The sequence below is a fragment of the Phyllobates terribilis genome, unplaced genomic scaffold, assembly GCF_046119375.1.
Source record: "Phyllobates terribilis strain yellow unplaced genomic scaffold, ASM4611937v1 Scaffold_185__1_contigs__length_3729836, whole genome shotgun sequence".
NCBI classification, from domain to species: Eukaryota; Metazoa; Chordata; class Amphibia; order Anura; family Dendrobatidae; genus Phyllobates; species Phyllobates terribilis.
In genome coordinates, this window is record NW_027362945.1 from 2,295,336 (window position 1) to 2,320,526 (window position 25,191).

Sequence of the window (25,191 nt, forward strand, 5' to 3'; positions counted from 1 at the left end):
CTTGAATTTTGGTGGGAATTTAAATTTGTCTTTGCTTTTAATGTTAGTGTAGGGACTCGCAAGTATGAGGACCCTTGACGCGGGTTGCGAGCTTGTGTATTTTGGCCAAAATATTTACTAATACCTCATATATATCATATATATTTTTTGCACGTTATTTTTATTCAGGGTGCAGCCAGACCCATCAATGTTGGCCTTGTAAACTAGGGTGTCTGTCTTCATGGGGTGTACTTAAAAAGTGCTGGGCAGCCCGCCTAATCTAATAGTTTGGGCTTCACTAATAGGCTGTAAGCCAGACATTGTGCACTACCTATGTGTGACCAGTGCCCTATACAAGGCTTATTTGTGTGCAGTTTTAATACTAAGCTATCACCCCCTCCATGAATTGGTAGGTTGTGAGTGGTTGTCTCATCAATATTTTGCACCTGTGTTGCTGACTTCTTCATTATATGGGTTTGCTGCATCCTTGTAATTATTGTTGCTGTATTTGCTGTGTTAATTCTTGAATTTTGGTGGGAACTTTAATTCCTTGTTTTTGTGACTTTGCTTTTAATGTTAGTGTAGGAACTCGCAAGTATGAGGACCCTTGAGCAGGTTGCGAGCTTGTATATTTTGGCCAAAATATCGACCAATACCTCATATATATCATATATATTTTTTACATGCTATTTTTATTCAGGGTGCAGCCAAGCCCATCTACAGGTGCATCTCACAAAATTAGAATATCACCATAAAAGTTAATTTATTTCAGTTCTTCAATACAAAACGTGAAACTCATATATTATATAGAGCCATTACACACAGAGTGATCTATTTCACGTGTTTATTTCTGTTAATGTTGATGATTATGGCTTACAGCCAATGAAAACTCAAAAGTCATTATTTCAATTAATTAGAATACCTTATAACAACAGCTTGAAAAATGTTTTCAAAATCCAAAATGTTATCCTACTGAAATGTATGTTCAATAAATGCCCTCAATACTTGGTCGGGGATCCTTTTACATCAATTACTGCATCAATGCGGCAATGTGGCATGGAGGGATCAGCCTGTGGCACTGCTGAGGGGTTATGGAAGCCCAGGTGGCTTTGATAGAAGCCTTCAGGTCGTCTGCATTGTTGGGTCTGGTGTCTCTCATTTTCCTCTTGACAATACCCCATAGATTCTTTATGGGGTTAAGGTCAGGTGAGTTTGCTGCCAATCAAGCACAGTGATACTGTTGTTTTAAACCAGGTATTAGTACTTTTGTCAGTGTGGACAGGGGCCAAGTCCTGCTGGAGAATGAAATTTCCATCTCCAAAAAGCTTGGCGTAGCTAAGGTTTTGGTTCAGGGGGCCGAAACTTCTGAGTGGGCCTCTAACCAGGTAACCCTGATTACAACTATAGTGGCGCACCCAGATAGTGGATGTAGGAAAACCTCAGCAGATGACCGCGCTGTTACTAAAAATAATCTCTATACAAAGACCAGCACTGATATTACCGCCATATGGTGACATATATTGATAGATGCCAGTCCTGCAGAACATATAAGAGATCACAGCTCAGTTATATATAGTACCTTACAGCTGACGTTCTTTCTGATTAAATTGTTCACTTTTCCCGTCTTTTCCATCTGGCCCAGACCGACACGACAACTTCTCCAGCCAGGACTCAGAGTCTCAGGTATGCAGAGATCACAACAAAGACACATTTGACTCCTTACATTTCAGGCACTGACCACATCTATCCCCAACCTGCACAAACTTCTCATCCTGCTGATACCCCAATACTGAGCCTCTGCTGCAAAATGTGTCCCTATTACTGCACCTACTGTGTGCCCTCTAGATGGTAAAACAAACCTCTAAAATAAAGTAATGCCGTGTGCAAGTGTCCTAGAAAACAGTGCCCACATTGTGCCCCCTAGAAAGTAATAGTGCCCCTTCGACAGTCACGATAACCTGAGTTCCCCTATAACAATAAGTGCCCACCTAAGATTTAATAATGTCCTGAGTATCCCCCCATGTAGAGCTCCGCTCTAACCAGTATGATGTTCTCCTATTCACGATATAATTCCCCCTCACTGTATAGTACCCCCACAAAGTATACTGACCCCTTAGTAGCCCCCAAGCTGATGGCTCCAACACTGTATGATGGCCTCCACACTATACAAAGACCCCACATTATCTCCCACACTGTATGATGGCCCCCACGCTGTTCAAAGAACCCACATTATCTCCCACACTGTATAAATAGCCTACATATAGTATAATGCACCAGATAGTCCTCAATATAGTATAATGCACTCCCCATAGTCCTTCGTATAGTATAATGCGCCCCTATAGGCAGAGTCTGTAGTAAAATGCTCCCCCCATTGACAGAGTGTGTAGTATAAAGCTCCCCCCCATAGGCAGAGTCTGTAGTATAATGCTCCCCCCCTCCTCATAGGCAGAGTCTGTGGTACAATGCCCCCCCATAGGCAGAGTCTGCAGTATAATGCCCCCCCCATAGGCAGAGTCTGTAGTATAATGCTCCCCCCTCCTCATAGGCAGAGTCTGTAGTATAATGCCCCCCCCTCCTCATAGGCAGAATCTGTAGTATAATGCCCCCCCCATCTCATAGGCAGAGTCTGTAGTGTAATGTGCCCCCCCTCCTCATAGGCAGAGTCTGTGGTATAATGCCCCCCCCATCTCATAGGCAGCGTCTGTAGTATAATGCCCCACTTATAGGCAGAGTCTGTAGTAAAATGCACCCCCCATAGGCAGAGTCTGTAGTATAATGCTCCCCCTCTTATAGGCAGAGTCTGTAGTACAATGTCCCCCCCATAGGCAGAGTCTGTAGTATAATGCTCCCCCCCTCCTCATAGGCAGAGTCTGTAGTATAATGCCCCCCCATAGGCAGAGTCTGCAGTATAATGCCCCCCCATAGGCAGAGTCTGTAGTATAATGCTCCCCCCTCCTCATAGTCAGAGTCTGTAGTATAATCCCCCCCCCTCCTCATAGGCAGAATCTGTAGTATAATGCCCCCCCATCTCATAGGCAGAGTCTGTAGTATAATGTCCCCCCCCCCTCATAGGCAGAGTCTGTGATATAATGCCCCCCCCCATCTCATAGGCAGCGTCTGTAGTATAATGCCCCACCTATAGGCCGAGTCTGTAGTAAAATGCACCCCCCATAGGCAGAGTCTGTAGTATAATGCTCCCCCTCTTATAGGCAGAGTCTGTAGTACAATGTCCCCCCATAGGCAGAGTCTGTAGTCTACTGCTCTCCCCTGCTCATAAACAGAGTCTGTAGTATAATGCCCCCCATAGGCAGAGTCTGTAGTAGAATGCCCCCCCATAGACAGAGGCTTTAGTATAATGCTCCCCCCCTCCCCATAGACAGTCTGTAGTATAATGCCCCCCCTCCCCATAGGCAGAGTCTTTAGTATAATGCCCCCCCTCTCTGTGGGCAGAGTCTTTAGGATAATGCTCCCCCATAGGCAGAGTCTGTAGTATAATGCACCTCCCCCTTCCCATAGGCAGAGTCTGTAATATAATGCCGCCCCCCACCCGGCAAAAAATAAATAAACAGTACTCATCTCTCCTCCTGGTTCCCTCGCTGCTCAGAGCACCCAGCACGCACACATCTTCAGCACAGCGGGCTGGGCGCCAAGTGATGATGTCAGAGACGTCAGTCACAGAAGGGACTAATGGGAGAGAGATCCGCGCTCCCTCTCTCATCAGTAAACTTGCGGCGGTGGCGGGCAGTGGGGCCCGATGCTGGCACCAGGGGCATGCTAGATACAGTTACACTGGCGTAGCCCTGGATGGGCCCCCTAAGAGCGAGGGGCCCGGGGCCACCGCCCCCTTTGCCCCCCTGGTAGCTTGATACTGTGGCAGAGGGAAGCATGAAGTGCTCTAAAATTTCCTGGTAGACGGCTGCGCTGACTTTTGTGTTGAAAAAACACAGTGGACCTACACCAGCAGATGACACGGCTCCCCAAACCATCACTGATTGTGGAAACTTCACACTAGACCTCAAGCAGCTTGGATTGTGGCCTCTCCACTCTTCTTCCAGACTCTGGGACCTTGATTTCAAATGAAAATTGGAACTCTGGACATCTGTCAAGCCAGCAGTCTTCATCATGATTGTCATGATTGTGGAGCCTACTGAAACAGACTAAGGGACCTTTTTAAATGCTTAGGAAGTCTTTGCAGGTGTTTTTTGTTAATTATTTTAATTTACTGAGTTAATGACTTTTGTGTTTTCATTGGCTATAAGCCATAATCATCAACATTAACAGAAATAAACACTTGAAATAGATCACTGTGTTTGTAATGACTCTATATAATATATGAGGTTCACTTTTTGCATTGAAGAACTGAAATAAATTAACTTTTTGATGATATTCTAATTTTGTGAGATGCACCTATATGTTATGGCCTTGTAAATTAGAGTGTCTATCTTCATTGGGTACACTTAAATAGTGCTGGGCAGCCCGTGTTCTTGCCTCAGCAGCGAATTTAGCTATCCAGGGAATCTAGTCACTTTATGTGGATATCAGTTCTGACATTATATTGCTTGCATTTGAATCCTGTCTCTTTTTTATTGTTTGATAACTGCACTGTCTGCTAGTGATTTAATGTATTTGCTCTAGTTTCAATTTGCAATGCATTATGGGAAACTTCCAAGAGCATTGTGAGACAGTTCTTGTTGCATTGTGGTCCTGTTCTTGTCACAGTTTGGGCAGCGACCATTATTTCCTCTTCTCTTCTGATGGAGAAGTTCCCTTATCACTCATCTTGTAAAGTGGCACAGAGCGGTAGTCGTGACTGAACGTCGGTCTGATTTCGCTCTGGCACTTTACAGACAATGGGTGTCCCAGTCCCAGTGTGCTCTAGGGTGTGGGGTGCAGCACACTCTCTTGTAGGCCGCAGGCCTCCACTGCCTTCAGGCTTCTGTCCTCAGAAGCCGCCGCACACAATTTAGGGGACACGAAGTTCTTTGTAACAGTCAAACATATACTTGACAGTTCAAGTTCATCAGGTGGGTACAGATGGGATAAGGCACAGCAATTCACATTATCCTCCTTCTTAGCATAACTCCTCTTCAGCCCTGTTGCTAGCTCATCCTGTATTTCTCGTCCACCTCTGCAGTGCACCCGGGACTGGCCTTCAACTTCCATCTATGCAGGTCCCTGTCCATCTTCCTTTGTACTTCAGAGCACACAAAGTGTCCGGCAGCTCCTATGCCAGACCTTAGGCTCTGGACGTGACTGGAGCGACTGCTCTGGATCCCAGTAATGCCTCCCACTGCCTGGAACATTGAGTACTATATACAGTGGGTACGGAAAGCATTCAGACCCCTTTACATCTTTCACTCTTTGTTTCATTGCAGCCATTTGGTAAATTCTAAAAAGTTCATTTTTTTTCTCATTAAAGTCCACTGTGCACCCCATCTTGACTGAAAAAAAACAGAAATGTAGAAATTTTTGCAAATTTATTAAAAAAGGAAAACTGAAATATCACATGGTCATAAGTATTCAGACCCTTTGCTCATATTTAAGTCACATGCTGTCCATTTCTTGTGATCCTCCTTGAGATGGTTCTACTCTTTCATTGGAGTCCAGCTGTGTTTAATTAAACTGATAGGACTTGATTTGGAAAGGCACACACCTGTCTATATAAGACCTCACAGCTCACAGTGCATGTCAGACCAAATGAGAATCATGAGCTCAAAGGAACTGCCTGTTACGATGATAGTAGATACCCTGAAGTCCAATGGCGTGGGCCAAAAGCAGAGACTGAGACAAGAGTAGTGTGAAAGTCTATTTTAAACTCAAGTGCAAAAGATCACAGCAAACAGTTTATGAAGGTAAGTTCATTCCAAACAATACTTCTTAGAACCTAATCTGTAAGGCACGGCCTTCATTACTATTAGGGTATGTAAACGTTAACGATAGTCCAAGTTTACTTAGGTACAGTAATATGCAAACAGAAATAAGGATAGTAAGCAGACGTAGGCATTCCTCAGTTGATTGTGGACTCACGTAGTGCAGAAGAGAAGACAAACTGGAATATGGATCTGGATATTGAAGAATGCAGGAGGTGCAGCGGAGGAAACAGCGATGTCTTAAGCAGAGCTGGAGCCGGGTATTTAAACACAGAGCAAGATGGTGACTTTACCAGAGGTGTAGAGATCCAGGAGAAGTTTTCTTCAGGAAGACAAAAGTTCAGAGATCCCAGCGTGAGTGAACAACAGCCAGCGGTTCCTTTCAGCAGAAGTCCCCTTAGCAGAGGATTCAGGCAGCAATCCTTTCAGCGGATGACTAGGAGTAAACACAAGGTCAGCAAGACTCTATTCAGAGGGCTAGCACAGGTGAGTAGAAAGCTAAAAGCACACAATACTCAGGCAAGGCATGATTGCAACACATGCAGTTTAAGTAGGTCCACAGGCAGGAAACACATGACCCCAGTGAGGCAATGGAAGCCATCTTGGCTAAGGGAAAAACTACTGGCAAAGTAAAATTAAACCTGGCATCCTGACACTGCCAAAGGAGCTTAGAGACAGAATTGTGGCAAGGCACAGATCTGGCCAAGTTTACAAAAGAATTTCTGCATTAGTCAAGGGTCCTAAGAACACAGTGGCCTCCATAATCCTTAAGTGGAAAAAGTTTGGGACCACCAGAAGTCTTCCTAGACCTGGCCGTCCAGCTCAACTGAGCAATCGTGGGAGAAGAGCCTTGGTGAGAGAGGTAAAGATGAACCCCAAGATCACTGTGGCTGAGCTCCAAAGATGCAGTAGGGAGATGGGAGAAAGTTGCATAAAGTCAACTATCACTGCAGCCCTCCACAAGTCGAGCCTTTATGGCAGAGTGGCCCAACGGAAGCCTCTCCTCAGTGCAAGACATATGAAAGCCTGCACAGAGTTTGCTTAAAAACACATGAAGGACTCCCAGTCTATGAGAAATAAGATTCTTTGGTCTGATGAGACTAAGATAGAACTTTTTGGTGATAATTCTAAGGGGTATGTGTGGAGAAAACCAGGCACTGCTCATCACCTGCCCAATACAATCCCAACAGTGAAACATGGTGGTGGCAGCATCATGGGGGTGTTTTTCAGCTGCAGGGACAGGACGACTGGTTGGAATTGAAAGAAACATGAATGCGGCCAAGTACACAGATATCCTGGATGAAAACCTCTTCCAGAGTGCTCTGGACCTCAGACTTGGCCGAAGGTTCACCTTCCAACAAGACAATGACCCTATGCACACAGTTAAAATAACAAAGGAGTGGCTTCAGAACAACTCTGTGACCATTCTAGACTGGCCCAGCCAGAGCCCTGACCTAAACCCAATTGAACATCTCTGGAGAGACCTGAAAATGGCTGTCCACCAACGTTCACCATCCAACCTGACAGAACTGGAGAGGATCTGCAAGGAAGAATGGCAGAGGAACCCCAAATCCAGGTGTGAAAAACTTGTTGCATCATTCCCAAGAAGACTCATGGATGCACTAGCTCAAAAGGGGGCTTCTACTCAATACTGGTCATTTGGTCTGACATGCACTGTGAGCTGTGAGGTCTTATATAGACAGGTGTGTGCCTTTCCAAATCAAGTCCTATCAGTTTAATTAAACACAGCTGGACTCCAATGAAAGAGTAGAACCATCTCAAGGAGGATCACAAGGAAATGGACAGCATGTGACTTAAATATGAGCAAAGGGTCTGAATACTTATGACCATGTGATATTTCAGTTTTCCTTTTTTAATAAATTTGCAAAAATTTCTACATTTCTGTTTTTTTCAGTCAACATGGGGTGCAGAGTGGACTTTAATGAGAAAAAAATGAACTTTTTAGAATTTACCAAATGGCTGCAATGAAACAAAGAGTGAAAAATTTAAAGGGGTCTGAATGCTTTCCGTACCCACTGTACTTCAATAAAACTCACCCTATAGATACCCTAGCCTGAACCTGCATGTCAATGGAGATGGGCATCCTACATATAGATGACAATGGCACCCTTGCTGAACGGCAGCTGCCCCTAGACCCTAAAAGTCCCTTATTCGTACTTACATAGACCAAAGATCTGACAGTCTACCAGAAACTGGTACAGATATCACATCAAACAATCAATCCTCAGTGTGTACTAAATGATTAAAGTGACAACAGTGAATAAAGTGACAATGTGCAAATTTATAAAAACACCCAAGAACGTTCCTAATATCTTTGGACCTCCAAGCCAAAGGATACATTCGGGCATCCAAACAAAGGCTACAATCAGCCCTGTTCAACACCCTAGATGCTGATTACCTGCCTTATAGTGGAGGGTGACACCCTAGTTAATGTTGACACTGTGGCGCCCCGCTCCACGGCGGCTATCCCTGGATAACCCTAGCCAGCCCTGGAATTAATCACCCATAGAGGTATCAATGACATAAATGATCACAAGACTAAACAATAAAAGGAACTTATCTTGATAAAGTGCAATACTGATGCGGATCATCTTTATGCCGCATGTCCCGATTTTAAAGAGATTTAATAAAATTTGTATTTTAGGGTTTATGTTATACTTATGTCTTATGGTATCCTAAGCTTATCTTATGCTATACTCACATTATGCATTAACACTTCACATGCTGTTACATCACCATTATACATTACATAAGACACATATCACTTTTAGATATAAAACCGCAAGACAGTATTCACATGAGGTGTTTGTTGTCTTCAGGGGCAGGAACAGGGTAACACAGTCCACATCCCTACAGTTTTGTATCTTGGGCTCTGTGCACACAGCCTGCTCCAAGCTTAGCCGGTAAGAGCCCTATCTATGTGGTACAATACTGGGGTTCATCGTATGTTTTCCGCATCTACTGTATGGAGGTTTCTCTACTATCAATAAAGAGAAGGTTTTTCGCAGCCTTATTCTTAAGAAGACAGGGGGTTTAGCTCCATGTCACAGTACACACCGTGGTAAGGTGTATGAGGGGAGCATAGCCCGCCTAATCTAATAGTATGGGCGTCACTAATAGGCTGTAAACCAGACACTGTGCGTGACCAGCGCCAAAATATCTACCAGTACCTCATATATAGATTTTGCACGTTATTTTTATTCAGGTTCAGACAAGCCCATCAATGCTGGATTTGTAAACTAGGGGGTCTGTCCTCATGGGGTGCACTTAGATAGTGCTTTGCAGCCTGCCTAATCTAACAGTATGAGGGTCACTAATAGGCTGTAAGCCCTATATTGAGCACTATCTGTGTTAGGCGTCAGGTGTTTTCTGGATCTGAAATGGGTTCAGAATCATCAGTGGATTCTGTGGTCTCCCATTCCGGTCCAGATGCTGCTCAGCATTGTCATTGGTCCCAACGCCTAGCTGGTGCACGAGATGTACAAGCTGTCTCTTGGGTCTTTGTTCCTAGCAACATGAAGGATAGGTTGCGGAGGGAAACAGGGCTGTTACAGCCTAAGTCCAGGATACACTGCACTGAGCATGCCCGTGACATGGCGGACCGTGATTAGTGGTTTGGGAGTCAGCTGATCCGGTGACCTGGCACCGCCTGATTGGTCGCGGGTGACGTCACCAATAATGTGACGGTGGGCAGGGCTTAATATTTAAATAGCACGCCCACAAACATGGCGGCGCGCTCTGATCATTGAGCTGAGTTGGTGTTATTGTGTGGACGCTTGGTCGTTTCGGCTCCACGTGTACTTTTGCTGTTATAGCTTCTGACAGGCAGGTTTAGCAGGGGATAGACAGCCTTAGATGGAGGGAGGCAGGTAGCTTCGTCTGACACTCTGGCTCCAACAAGGGGGTCGCTATACACCCCGAGCAGACTGCGGACTCCGTATTCCCGGCACCGCCTGTTAGCCACGTGGAGAGATACTCCTCAGTCCGGTAGCACGCCGGCTGGGAGCATGTATACGCCTGCGTGAATCACACACGCATCCTAGCGCCTGCTGCGTAGCCTCTGTGCAGTTAACAGGGCTACAGCTACATTATGTGTCGCACATCTCTCGTGCAGTTAACGGAGATAGTGCGAATCCCTATTCCCGTTCCGGTGTGCAGTAACACGGGGGGGATTGTTATTTCAGTTGGTTGTTTTACCTTCTTACCCGGAAGGTGTTCGGCCGCAGTCCTCCAGGCTGCATCACGGACCCCGGGTTCGTTTGCTTTCCATTATTTAATAAAGTTGTTTGCAACCATTCCCCTAACAATCTGTGTGTGACCAGTGACCTATACAAGCCATTTTTTGTGTGCAGTTTTAATACTAAGCAATGACCCCCTCCAAGAATTGGTAGGTTATGAGTTGGTTGTCTCATCAGTATTTTGCACCTGTGCTGCCCCTGCCTTTATTATATGGTTTGCTTCATCCTGATTAGTGCATTCGTTTTGAGACCTGGGCAGGTGAATAAATACTGTTCCTCTTTTTTGCTGTGTTAATAATTTTTTTCAGTTTTAATTCAACTACTCTAGCATCAAGCTCCTAATTCGCTTTGTCTAAAGGAAGTTAGATGGCAATGTTTTATTGTGTGAGGTATGGAACTCTCTACCACATGACCTTGTAATACTTAATTCTCTAAAAAAAAGTTCAAGGAGGTCCTGTGTGACTTTCTTGAATAACATTACAGGTTATTCATACTAGATTTTGTTATGGGACGTTGATCCAAGCAACTAGTCTGATTGCCATATGTGGAGTCGGGAAGGAATTTTTCCCCTAATTTTGGGCAAGCAGCATCTGCCTCATGGGGTTTTTTGACTTCCTCTGGATCAACACATTAGCTTTTCACAGGTCTCTATATATAGTGTGATGGCTCCCACAGCTCTTTATATACAGTACTAGATGGTGTCCCGATTCTAACGCATCGGGTATTCTAGAATCTGTATGCGGCCGACCAGGCGCAATCAACAGAGTGGTGTTTAAATGTGGCGCCAAAATCGCTGATTGGTCGCGGCGCCAATATCGCTGATTCCGACCAATCAGCGAATCGTATTACTGAGGACCGGGCAGCGACGCTACCTGTGCGGGTACTTCCGCTGCGAGGAACCGGGAGATGGCCGGCTGCTCACAGCCGAAGTATCCCGACTGGCGGCGCCGCTCCCCGGTCCTCGCTTCACACTTGCCGTCGGGAGATCAGCGGCCCTAGCCATTGATCTCCCGACGGTAGCCGCATGGAGGTCAGCAGCGCCGCCGGTCGCGGTACTTCTGCTGCGAGCAGCCGGGAGATGAGCGGCTAGCGCCGGTCATCTCCCGGCTGCATCGCCGCTGACCTCCGTGCGGCAGATGAGCTGCTAACGGCCGCCATCTTTTTCTGAAATCCCGCGTCGCTGATTGGCCACGGCTGGACCAATCAGCGACGCAGGATTTCCTGGACAGAAGGACAGACAGACAGACGGGATTAGACGATTATATACAGTACAGACCAAATGTTTGGACACACCTTCTCATTTCAAGATTTTTCTGTATTTTCATGACTATGAAAATTGTACATTCACACTGAAGGCATCAAAACTATGAATTAACACATGTGGAATTATATACTTAACAAAAAAGTGTGAAACAACTGAAAATATGTCTTATATTCTAGGTTCTTCAAAGTAGCCACCTTTTGCTTTGATGACTGCTTTGCACACTCTTGGCATTCTCTTGATGAGCTTCAAGAGGTAGTCAATGGAAATGGTCTTCCAACAATCTTGAAGGAGTTCCCAGAGATGCTTAGCACTTGTTGGCCCTTTTGCCTTCACTCTGCGGTCCAGCTCACCCCAAATCATCTCGATTGGGTTCAGGTCTGGTGACTGTGGAGGCCAGGTCATCTGGCGTAGCACCCCATCATTCTCCTTCTTGGTCAAATAGCCCTTACACAGCCTGGAGGTGTGTTTGGGGTCATTGTCCTGTTGAAAAATAAATGATGGTCCAACTAAACGCAAACCGGATGGAATAGCATGCCGCTGCAAGATGCTGTTGTAGCCATGCTGGTTCAGTATGCCTTCAATTTTGAATAAATCCCCAACAGTGTCACCAGCAAAGCACCCCCACACCATCACACCTCCTCCTCCATGCTTCTCGGTGGGAACCAGACATGTAGAGTCCATCCGTTCACCTTTTCTGCATCGCACAAAGACACGGTGGTTGGAACCAAAGATCTCAAATTTAGACTCATCAGACCAAAGCACAGATTTCCACTGGTCTAATGTCCATTCCTTGTGTTCTTTAGCCCAAATAAGTCTCTTCTGCTTGTTGCCTGTCCTTAGCAGTGGTTTCCTAGCAGCTATTTTACCATGAAGGCCTGCTGCACAAAGTCTCCTCTTAACAGTTGTTGAAGAGATGTGTCTGCTGCTAGAACTCTGTGTGGCATTGACCTGGTCTCTAATCTGAGCTGCTGTTAACCTGCGATTTCTGAGGCTGGTGACTCGGATAAACTTATCCTCAGAAGCAGAGGTGACTCTTGGTCTTCCTTTCCTGGGGCAGTCCTCATGTGAGCCAGTTTCTTGCAGCGCTTGATGGTTTTTGCATCTGCACTTGGGGACACTTTCAAAGTTTTACCAATTTTTTGCATTGACTGACCTTCATTTCTTAAAGTAATGATGGCCACTCATTTTTCTTTACTTAGCTGCTTTTTTCTTGCCATAATACAAATTCTAACAGTCTATTTAGTAGGACTATCAGCTGTGTATCCACCAGACTTCTGCACAACACAGCTGATGATCCGAACCCCATTTATAAGGCAAGAACTCCCACTTATTAAACCTGACAGGGCACACCTGTGAAGTGAAAACCATTTCCGGTGACTAGCTCTTGAAGCTCATCAAGAGAATGCCAAGAGTGTGCAAAGCAGTCATCAAAGCAAAAGGTGGCTACTTTGAAGAACCTAGAATATAAGACATATTTTCAGTTGTTTCACACTTTTTTTGTTAAGTATATAATTTCACATGTGTTAATTCATAGTTTTGATGCCTTCAGTGTGAATGTACAATTTTCATAGTCATGAAAATACAGAAAAATCTTTAAATGAGAAGGTGTGTCCAAACTTTTGGTCTGTACTGTATATTAGATGATGACCCCACAGACCCTTTACACAGCATTATGTTTCCACAGCTCCTTGTATACAGTATGATTCCCTCATTGTTCCCTAAATACAGTATGATGTGCTCACAGCTCCATATACACCGTATGATGTCCCCACACATGCAGATACACAATATGATACCTATACACAATATGATGCCCCTACATCTCCCTATACACAATATGATGCCCCTACATCTCCCTCCATCTGAACAAGTCTCTCCAACTTCAGAAAGATTATGGACGCATCACATTTTTTTTTACGGACAGGGAAAAAAGTGCCCTATTTTTATGGACTGTCCAAGAATTTCTGGACAGTTGGCTACCCTGCTATTAGTTCCACTGGGGTGGCAGCCTAGGTGGATGCTGGAAGCACAACCGTCTCTCCCTAAGATTCGGAGAGGGAAGGCCACCGATTCCTGACCCTTGCTGTGGCCTTTTCGTTGAGAGGGATGGTTTATTGAGGGCCCATATATACACACAGTCATGGCCGGAAGTGTTTAGCAACCTTGAGATTGTTCCAGAAAGTGAAGTATTTCTCCCAGAAAATTATTACAATTACACATGTTTTGTTATACATTTGTTATAATATTTATTTCCTTTGTGTGTATTGAAACAGCACAAAAAAATGGGAAAAAAAGGCAAATTGGACATAATTTCACACAAAACTCTAAAAATGGGCCGGACAAAATTGTTGGCACTATTCCAAAATTGTGGAAAAACAACTTTGCTTCAAGCATGTGATGCTCATTAAAACTCACCTGTGGCAAGTAACAGTCGTGGGTAATATGAAAGTCATACCTGAGACCAGATAAAAAGTGGAGAAGATAGATAGATATGAGATTGATAGATAGATAGATATGAGATAGATAGATGGATATGTGGCACCCCAGGGTCTGGTTACCACTGTAATAGAAATATTATGTCTGAGAGCAAGTGGGAGGTTTCCTGGTTCGGAGCCCTTAAACATGCAACACCTCCTGTCCCAGACCAGATAGGGGAGGAACCTGCCCTATATAAACTGGATCTGGGGCGGGGTTAGTGAAGTCAGAGCCTGGAGTTAGTTCCAGACACAGGGAAAGTAACAGCGAGGAGCTCTGTAGGAGCAGGAGCTGAAGACCAGGGACTTGAGCTAAGCGGACTTCGCCCTGGCAGAAGACTCTGAGAACCGGACACAGGAGTCCGAGGTTGCGGGGACTTATATATACCCAGCAGCAGAAACCCGCCGGCAGGGGATTTCAAGTCCTCTGGCCATAGAAGCCCGGAGGCTCAGTCACGAGCAAGGGACCAGCACTGCAATCGAGGAGCGGGGGCTATCAGAAGGCCCCAAGTCACCAGCCATACAGGTGAGCACCACACGGAACACTCAGGGACGTGGGCTACTTCCACTCGCTTACAGCAAGGTAGCCAGGAAGAGTGCAGATAGTCAGGGAGGCCTACAACTCCACCTGGCCAGGGGAACTCCAGTTTGCTCACAGACTGACCAGGCCTCTTATGCTAGCCAGTACTCCCGGGAGGGTCTGCCTTATCACCATCAGTAAAGACCCTGAACTGCACTGCAAAGCCTCTGAGTCGTTCCTGCTGCGCTCGTGCACCATCACTCCTATCATCCACACTCACTAGCCTGAGGCTATACTCCTCCCGTGGGGAGTTATACTACACTCTGCTGCCCTCACAACATCAGCCTCAGAGGTCTGCTCAGCAGCGGCGGTTCTTATTGACCGCAATCCACGGGTGGCGTAGTCGGACATTGCATTATACTGATACAGAGACTGCCACAATATTGGTCTGGCCACCCTGAGCAACGGGACCAGGTCGCCACTACTACTCCCAGCATTGCCCTGAAGTCCGGTCCCGGGTGCCCCATGGCCCAGGGGGCGCGTCATATAGATAATAGATAGATGATAGATAGTCCTATGATATGAGATAGAGGTCGTTATAGACAGGTTTATACACTCTCTCCCGAAGTCGGTAAAATCCTGGGTTGCCCAGGGAGATCCCTATAATGCTGATGACTTGGTGGGGTTGGTGGAAAGATACCAGGCGGTTGAGAGTCCGTTGGGAAAACAAGGGGTCGTAGCCTCTCAATACTGGGGTTCCCAAAAGGTGGCGGACACCCAAAAGAAGCGAGCTAGCGCCACACCTGGGGGGCATCCTAGAGTTCAGGAGGGGTCTGAGTTGCTGCCCAAGGTCCCACCCCATAATATAGTGTGTTGGAGATGTCATACCCCTGGCCATATTGCCTCCCGGTGTCCCATAACCTCTGAACCAATGGACTGTAACATGGGCCGGCGTTGCTCTTATTTTGCCTACCCCGCCTGCAGCGCGGTTCGTCAACATGGCGAGGGCCCTCAGGCATGCTCAGTGTCAGTTAACGGGGCACAAGTCTCTGGACTATTGGTCTCAGGAAGTTTGGTGACCCTGATAAGGGCCACACTCCCTCATCGGCTGGTTTCTGGGAAGGTGGTGGATGTCCGGTGTATCCATGGGGACGCTAAGAACTATCCTGTGGCCCAGGTGGATGTAAACACAGACTGTGGCACCACATCTCATGAAGTGGCGGTCGTTAAGGACCTATTGCATCCCATAATAATTGGACGTTACTTTGCATTATTCTGGGAAATGTGGGGGAAAGCGGGGACACCTGGTTGCTTGGACGACAGCCAGATCGCCCCTAAGGAAACTTACCCGCAGAACATAGTAGATGAGTTTCCCATGTGTGTGCTGGTGGGCAATGAGGATGAAGTAGCATCCCCTGAGTCCAATATCCCTGAGCTGGAGGTGTCCGAGGGAAACTTTGGAACTGCCCAACTCAGGGATTTAACTCTGAAAGGGGCCTTTGAAAATGTTACTGTGTTAAATGGGGTGCCTCAGGAACCGGGGGCTGACACTCGGTTCCCTCATTTTGCTGTGAATGGGGATTTGCTGTACAGAATAACCAAGCCAAGGGGTGAGGTAATAGAACAGTTGCTGGTGCCAGGGCCCTATAGACGCAGGGTGTTAGACATGGCTCATTCTCATGTGTTGGGTGGTCACCTGGGTGCAGACAAGATTCAAGAACGGATCCTCCAAAGATTCTACTGGCCAGGTTGCTATAGAGAAATATAGAGTTATTGTCGTTCCTGCCCCACATGCCAGATAACCTCCCCAGTGGCCCACTTCCGCAGTCCCCTAGTGCCACTACCAGTCATCGAGGTTCCATTCGAACGCATAGCAATGGATCTAGTGGGGCCTCTGGTCAAGTCCGCCCAAGGGCATCAGTATATCGTGGTGGTATTAGATTATGCTACATGGTATCTGGAGGCCGTATCACTACGAAACTCCTCCACCAGGTGTATAGCCCGGGAGTTAGTCCACATGTTTTCAAGAACCGGGTTGCCTAACGAGATCCTAACAGACCAAGGAACTCCATTTATGTCGAAGGTCATGAGAGAATTGTGCAAGACACTGCAGATTGCACAACTGAGAACCTCCGTGTACTCTCCCCAGACGGACGGACTGGTAGAGAGGTTTAACAAAACCTTGAAAGCAATGTTGAGGAAAGCAGTGGAAAAGGATGGCCGACACTGGGACTATATGTTGTTCGCCATGAGGGAAGTTCCCAAAGCTTCCACAGGTTTCTCCCCGTTTGAACCACTCTATGGACGACACCCTCAGGACTCCTGGAGGTGGAGAAAGAGTCCTGGGAAGCTGAGACCACTCCCTATAGGAGAGTGGTGGAGCACGTTGCCCAGATGCAAGATAGGATTGCCCATGTGATGCCCATTGTGAGGGAGCACCTCCTCAAGGCACAAGAGGCACAGTCCAGGGTGTATAATAGGTCGGCCAGGGTGAGATCGTTCAACCCAGGAGATTGAGTGCTTGTGCTAGTCCCACAGTGGAGAGCAAGTTCATGGCCAAGTGGCAGGGCCCCTATGAGGTGGTAGAGAAAGTGGGGGAAGTCAACTTTAAGATCCACCAACCAGGGAAGAGGAAGCCCTACCAAATTTACCATGTTAACTTGATTAAGCCATGGCAAGATAGAGAGCCTGCGGAAGCTCCCTGTTTAGTGGCTGAGGCTGAGGCCGATGTGAAAGAGGTCAAGGTGGCAGAGTCACTGTCACATGCCCAAAAGCAACAGTGCAAAGAGTTGTTACAGCGAAATAAAGACATGTTTTCGGAGTTGCCAGGACTCACTCAGGTCATAGAGCATGAGGTTCTCACAGAGCCTCATGTTCGCGTCAATCTAAAACCATACAGGATCCCCGAAGCCCGCAGAGAGGTGATCTCTAAAGAAGTAAGGCGGATGCTAAACCTGGGAGTCATTGAAGAGTCCAAAAGTGGATGGTCCAGTCCTATAGTCTTAGTGCCGAAACCAGATGGGGAATGGCAGTTTTGCAACGACTATAGGAAGCTGAAGGAGGTCTCAAAGTTCGACGCCTACCCAATGCCTAGGGTAGATGAGCTTATCGAAAGGCTAGGACCCGCTCGGTACATCACCACTCTGGACCTCACCAAAGGATATTGGCAAATTCCCCTGTCCAAAGAGGCTAAGGAGAAGACAGCCTTCTCGACGCCAATACGTCAGGATGCCGTTTGGGTTGAAGGGAGCTCCGGCCACCTTCCAGAGAGCCATGGACCGGATCTTAGCACCCCACAAACAGTATGCAGCGGCCTACCTAGATGCTATCGTCATATTTAGCCAGGACTGGGAAAGTCATCTGGACAAAGTTCAAGCCATACTTGATGCCCTAAGGAAGGCGGGCTTTACTATCAACCCGAAGAAATGTGCCATGGGGATGGAGGAAGCCAAGTACCTAGGGTACGTGGTTGGTAGAGGGGAAATAAAACCACAAATAAATAAGGTCGAGGCGATCTTGAACTGGCCACAGCCCCTCTCGAAGAAGCAGGTCAGGGCGTTTCTAGGCATTGTGGGCTACTATCGAAGATTTGTCCCTAACTTTGCCCTGATAGCAGCCCCACTGATGGATCTTCTGAAAGGGATGAAGTCAGCTATGGCCAAGTGGTCCCCGGAAGCAGAAGCGACCTGCCAGGAATTGAAACTGGTCCTCTGTAAACAACCAGTCTTGGTGGCACCCAGCTTCTCCAAGGAGTTTGTGGTCCAGATGGATGCATCGGATGTCGGGCTGGGAGCAGTCTTGTCCCAGGAGATTAACGGAGAAGAACACCCTGTAAAATACCTCAGTCTGAAGCTCTCCGCTTGTGAGAAGGACTACTCCATTGTAGAAAAAGAATGTTTGGCCATTAAGTGGGCGTTAGACACTCTGAGGTATTACCTATTAGGTAGAAGGTTCAGGTTAGTGTCAGACCATGCCCCATTGAGGTGGATGCGAGAAAAGAAGGGAAACAATGCCAGAGTGACTAGGTGGTTCCTGGCTCTACAAGATTTTAGTTTCCGGGTAGAGCATAGGCCTGGGAAACAACATGGGAATGCCGCTGCCTTGTCAAGGATTTATTGTATGGTGACAGAAGGTGCCAAGCCCTACGGCTTTGGACAGAGGGGGGGTGTATGTAAGGTTGCTGCCGGACAGATCGTGGACGGGAGGTATGTGTCCTCGAAGTGCCATGCTTCGGTGATGTAGGATCCGGAGAAGCAGGCTCCAGCACACATAGTGCTGAGAGGAATTTAATGGGTCCGGATTACAGGGCCGGGTTTTATGAGCAGCTGAAAGAGCTGGGGGGAACAGCTGCTCACTTACCTCCAGTCCAGGTCTTGGAAGGCTAATTTAAGACAGCTGCACCTGTCTCTGTCTGTCTGTGTTTGCTGGGCAAGGTGAGCAGACCTTGCAGGTGCTTCTTAGACTCTGCAGGAGGCAGAGAAAAGCACCTTGTTTAAACGGCTGAAGCCGTGCTGCATGGACTTGTTATTTTGAGCTTTGTTCTGTTATTCCTTTTTGTGCCAGGAAAAGGCTGTAACTTTTGTTTCTTAACTGGTGTATGGACACTAAAATAAGCCACCAGTTTGTTTGAACCCGTGGACTGCATCACTGTGTGAACCTGTGCCTACCTCCAACGCGGCTCAGTGAGTACAAATCCCTACACTATCTATCTATCTATTTATCTATCTATCCATCTATCTATCCATCTATTTATTCATCTATCCATCTATCTATCCATCCATCATATATGGATAGATAGAAAGATAGATAGATACATATATGGATAGATAGATGGATAGATAGATATGAAATAGAGTATATAAGGATAGATAGATGATAGATAATCCTATGATATGATAGGTTTGATCGTGCATTTCCAATGTCTCTTACCACTGCTGCCATGATAGAGCATTTTCTACACTTTCTCGGTTCCCTCTTCCATTGCTGGAGGCTAACTTCTGCCGCATGAAATACAGTGGTGGCCAAAAGTATTGGCACCCCGGCAATTCTGTCAGATAATACTCAGTTTCTTCCTGAAAATGATTGCAATCACAAATTCTTTGGTATTATTATCTTCATTTAATTTGTCTTCAATGAAAAAACACAAATAGAATTGTCCTAAAGCCAAATTGGATATAATTCCACATCAAACCTAAAAAAGGGGATGGACAAAAGTATTGGCACTGTTTGAAAAATCATGTGATGCTTCTCTAATTCGTGTAATTAACAGCACCTGTAACTTACCTGTGGCACCTAACAGGTGTTGGCAATAACTAAATCACACTTGCAGCCAGTTAACATGGATTAAAGTTGACTCAGCCTCTGTCCTGTATCCTTGTGTATACCACATTGAGCATGGAGAAAAGAAAGAAGACCAAAGAATTGTCTGAGGACTTGTGAAACCAAATTGTGAGGAAGCATGAGCAATCTGAAGGCTACAAGTCCGTCTCCAAAGACCTGAATGTTCCTGTGTCTTCCGTGCGCAGTGTCATCAAGAAATTTAAAGCCCATGGCACTGTGGCTAACCTCCCTACATGTGGACGGAAAAGAAAAATTGACGAGAGATTTCAACGCAAGATTGTGCGGATGGTGGATAAAGAACCTCGACTAACATCCAAACAAGTTCAAGCTGCCCTGCAGTCTGAGGGTACAACAGTGTCAACCCGTACTATCCGTCGGCGTCTGAATGAAAAGGGACTGTATGGTAGGATACCCAGGAAGACCCCACTTCTTACCCCGAGACATAAAAAAGCCAGGCTGGAGTTTGCCAAAACTTACCTGATAAAGCCTAGAACTGGAAGTGCATTGAGGTGAAGGTGAAGAGGTATTGGGAATCCTGCAGAAAATACCTGTGTGAATTGCGTGAAGAGGTATTGGGAATCCTGCAGAAAATACCTGTGTGAATTGCGTGAAGAGGTATTGGGAATCCTGCAGAAAATACCTGTGTGAAATGCGTGAAGAGGTATTGGGAATCCTGCAGAAAATACCTGTGTGAATTGCGGTGAGTGCTGCATTGTGATCTGCTGAGTGCTTTTCTACCTGTTTAGATTTATTGGGTTTTTTAAAATCTATTTTCTCACTACAGTTTTAGTTTCTTAGTTTACTACCTGTGTATTTAAAGGTTAACTACATTGCACTAAAATCCTGAGGTGTAGATTTACTCACAAGGGGTTAATTAAGGGGAAGGGGTCATAATTAAGGGTTTATAAGGGGCAGCTGGTTGGGCATAAAGTCCTTTGAAAGTGCATTGAGGTGAAGGGTACATTGCTGGAAAAGGAAAAAAAAAAAAAAAAAAAAACACTTTAAATCTCTTAGTTTGCGAGTGTGAACGAGCTGCGTGTGTCCGGAGCGTAAGTGCGAACGAAAGTAAGTGTGTGACTTGTTTTTCAGTGACTTTGGATTCAGGGAGTTTGGAAGGGAGGACTTAGGACTGAATTGCTGACTGTATTTCATTCTTTCTTTACTTTACTTTTTACTTAATTAATCCACCTGACCTACTTAGCTGATTCCCCCGTCCATACTTGATACTTAATTGATCCCCCGTCCATACTTAACTGATCCCCTGCCAATATCTAATTGATACACTTGCACATCCCTAATTGATCCCCGTCCATACACCTATATATAAATAATTGTGTTTTGTACTTGTATATGTATACTGACTGTATCCCCATATTTAGAATGACGTCCATGTTGGACGGAGCCGTGCAGTGTACATCTTGCGCAATGTATGCATTCCGTGAGCACCCACTCGAGGATCCATACTGCTGCGAGAGATGTGAGCATATCGTGCACTTGGAAGCCCAAATTCTGGATCTAAGTGCTCAGATAGCGGTACTGAGGAGCATCGACAACATAGAACGGAGTTTGCTGCTCACCGAGCAGACACTCAATGGGTCAATACTGGGGGTGGAGCATAGAGGGGAAGTGCAGGCTGAACAGGCAGGGAGCTGGATAACAGTAAGGAGGTATAGAGGGAAGAAGTATAGGAAGGCTGGTTCAGAACCGGCATTATTGGAGCATGACAGATCCTCTGACCGCCGGGGGAGTGTATGCTCCAGTAATGAGGGGGAGGGGGGAAGTGTAGGGCAGGCAAGACAGGTTCTGGTAGTGGGTGACTCTATTATTAGGGGGACAGACAGGGCAATCTGTCACAAAGACCGGGATCGCCGAACGGTGTGCTGCCTCCCTGGCGCTCGAGTCCGGCACATCGCGGATCGGGTTGACAGGTTACTGGGTGGGGCTGGCGAAGACCCAGCGGTCATGGTCCACATCGGCACCAATGACAAAGTGAGTGGTAGATGGAGGGTCCTTAAAAATGATTTCAGGGACCTAGGTAGGAAGCTTAGGACAAGGACCTCCAAGGTAGTTTTCTCAGAAATACTACCAATCCCGCGAGCCACACAGGAGCGCCAACAGGAAGTTAGGGAGGTGAATAAGTGGCTAAAGAGTTGGTGCAAGGCAGAAGGGTTTGGGTTCATGGAGAACTGGGCCGACTTCGCGGTCGGATACAGGCTCTACCGTAGGGACGGGCTGCACCTCAATGGGGAGGGTGCAGCGGTGCTGGGGAAGTAGATAGCTAATAGGTTGGAGGAGTTTTTAAACTAGAGACGGGGGGGGAAACCAAGGAAATAGGTGGGATGTGAGGCAAGCAAGGGGGAAGGGGAGAAGTGAATATAATGAGGGTGGAGAGGGGGGTGGGGATAGTACAGTTAGATCGTTAGAGAAGAATAGGATGCTAAATAACCCCAAAGTTTTATCTTGCATGCTGACCAACGCAAGAAGCCTGACCAATAAGGCGGATGAGCTGTGGGCGCTTATATGGGAGGAGAGGTATGACATCGTAGGTATAACAGAGACTTGGCTAGACGATAGCTACGACTGGGCGGTAAATTTATTAGATTATAGTTTATTTAGAAGGGACCGGAAACAGGGGAAAGGCGGAGGAGTCTGCTTATATGTAAAGTCATGTCTAAAACCCAGACTAAGGGAAGATATAGGAGAGGGAGAAGAGGGGGTCGAGTCCATGTGGGTAGAGATAGAGGGAACTAAAAATAATAATAAAATATTACTGGGGGTCTGCTATAAGCCACCCAATATAACAGAGGAGAATGAGAATCTGCTATTAGGACAAATAGACAAAGTAGCAAAACATAATGAAGTGATTGTAATGGGGGATTTCAACTACCCGGATATTGACTGGGAAACAGAAACCTGTAGATCTCAGAAAGGAAAAAGGTTCTTGACAAATATTAAGGATAATTATCTCTCCCAACTAGTGCAGGAACCAACGAGAGGGAAGGCCGTGTTGGACTTAATATTGACTAATAGGCCTGATAGAATAACTGAGGTACAGATAGGGGGGCACCTAGGTAATAGCGACCATAATATTATCGACTTCAAAATGCCCTTCAGTAGGGTTATCAATAAGGGAACAACAAAAACATTAAACTTTAGGAGGGCGAAGATTGATCAGCTGAAAGAAAGCCTTCAACTTATTGACTGGGACAAAGTTCTTAATCAAAGGAATACGAATAGTAAATGGGAAACCTTCAAAAGAATTCTGAATACTCAGTGCGAGAGGTATATACCGTATGGGAATAAAAGGGCCAGAAATAAGAGGAAACCAATATGGTTGAACAAGAACGTAAAAGGGGCGTTAAATAGCAAAAAAGAGGCATTCAAGAGATTAAAACAGGAAAACAGTAAGGAGGCACTAATGTGTTACAAGGAAAAAACGAGAACCTGTAAAAAAACAAATAAAAATAGCGAAGGAGGAAACAGAGAGACGTATTGCTAGGGAAAGTAGATCAAATCCCAAACTGTTCTTTACGTATATAAATAGTAAAAGGATTAAATCGGATAATATTGGACCAATAAAAAGTGAGGAAGGCAAAATCATAGAGAAAGATGAGGATAAAGCTAATCTATTAAATAATTTTTTTTCGACAACTTTCACAAAGGAAATCAAACTAACAGGAGAAATGAGAAGTGACAAACTTAATCCTCCACTAAGTATGACAAATCTAACCCAAGCTGGGGTACAGAAACGCCTCAGTAACATTAAAATAAACAAATCACCAGGACCTGATGGCATACACCCACGGGTACTAAGGGAACTAAGTAATGTGATAGACAGACCGTTATATCTTATATTTAAGGACTCTGTTGAGACTGGGTCTGTGCCACTTGATTGGCGACAGGCGAATGTAGTGCCAATATTCAAAAAGGGAGCGAAAAGTGACGCCGGAAACTATCGGCCGGTGAGTCTGACGTCCGTTGTGGGCAAAATTTTTGAAAGCTTCATTAAAGAGGCAATTACGGAGCATCTTGATGCTAATAATCTTTTAATCCCGAACCAACATGGATTCATGAGGAATCGCTCCTGCCAAACAAACCTGATTGACTTCTACGAGGAGATTAGCTCTCGAGTAGATCAGGGGGAACCAGTGGATGTCGTGTATCTCGACTTCTCAAAAGCTTTCGATAGCGTGCCACATAATAGGTTGGTATACAAAATGAGAATGATGGGGCTGGGGGAAAATGTCTGCAAGTGGGTAGCTAACTGGCTAAGGGATAGAAGGCAGAGGGTGGTTATAAATGGAATATACTCAGATTGGGTAAGCGTCACTAGAGGGGTTCTTTACGGTAAGAGCAGTGAGAATATGGAATTCACAGAGTGAGGAGACGGTGATGTCAGATTCACTACACCAGTTCAAGCGGGGACTGGATGCATTTCTAGATACCAGGCAGATTTCAGCATATACTTAAAAATAAAATAAAATAGTAAGTTGATACAGGGATTTATTCTGACTGCTGGTTTCAGAGTCAGGAGGGAATTTTTCCTCAGGTGAAGATTGGCCAAATCATTTGGGGTTTTTGCCCTCCTCTGGATCAACTTTACCAATTACAGAACTAACAGGTCGAACTTGATGGACGCAAGTCTTTATTCGGCTTTACTAACTATGTTTACAAACTATATTACTATGTTTTGGAAGAATGTTCTCTGGTCAGATGAAACAAAAGTCGAGCTTTTTGGGAAAAACCATCAACATAGAGTGTACAGGAAAAAAAAAGAGGCATTCAAAGAAAAGAACATGGTCCCTACAGTCAAACATGGCGGAGGTTCCCTGATGTTTTGGGGTTGCTTTGCTGCCTCTGGCACTGGACTGCTTGACAGTGTGCATGGCATTATGAAGTCTGAAGACTACCAACAAATTTTGCAGCATAATGTAGGGCCCAGTGTGAGAAAGCTGGGTCGCCCTTAGAGGTCATGGGTCTTCCAGCAGGACAATGACCCAAAACACACTTGCAAAAGCACTATAAAATGGTTTTAGAGAAAGCACTGGAGACTTCTAAGGTGGCCAGCAATGAGTCCAGACCTGAATCCCATAGAACACCTGTGGAGAGATCACAAAATGGCAGTTTGGAGAAGGCACCCTTCAAATATCAGGGACCTGGAGCAGTTTGCCAAAGAAGAATGGTCTACAATTCCAGCAGAGCATTGTAAGAAACTCATTGATGGTTACCGGAAGTGGCTGTTCGCAGTTATTTTGGCTAAAGGTTGTGCAACCAAGTATTAGGCTGAGGGTGCCAATACTTTTGTCTGGCCCATTTCTGGAGTTTTGTGTGAAATGATCAATGATTTGATTTTTGCTTCATTCTCTTTTGTGTTTGTTCCTTGCAAGCAAATTAAATGAAGATAATAATACCAAAGAATTTGTGATTGCAATCATTTTCAGGAAGAAACTGAGTATTATCTGATAGAATTGCAGGGGTGCCAATA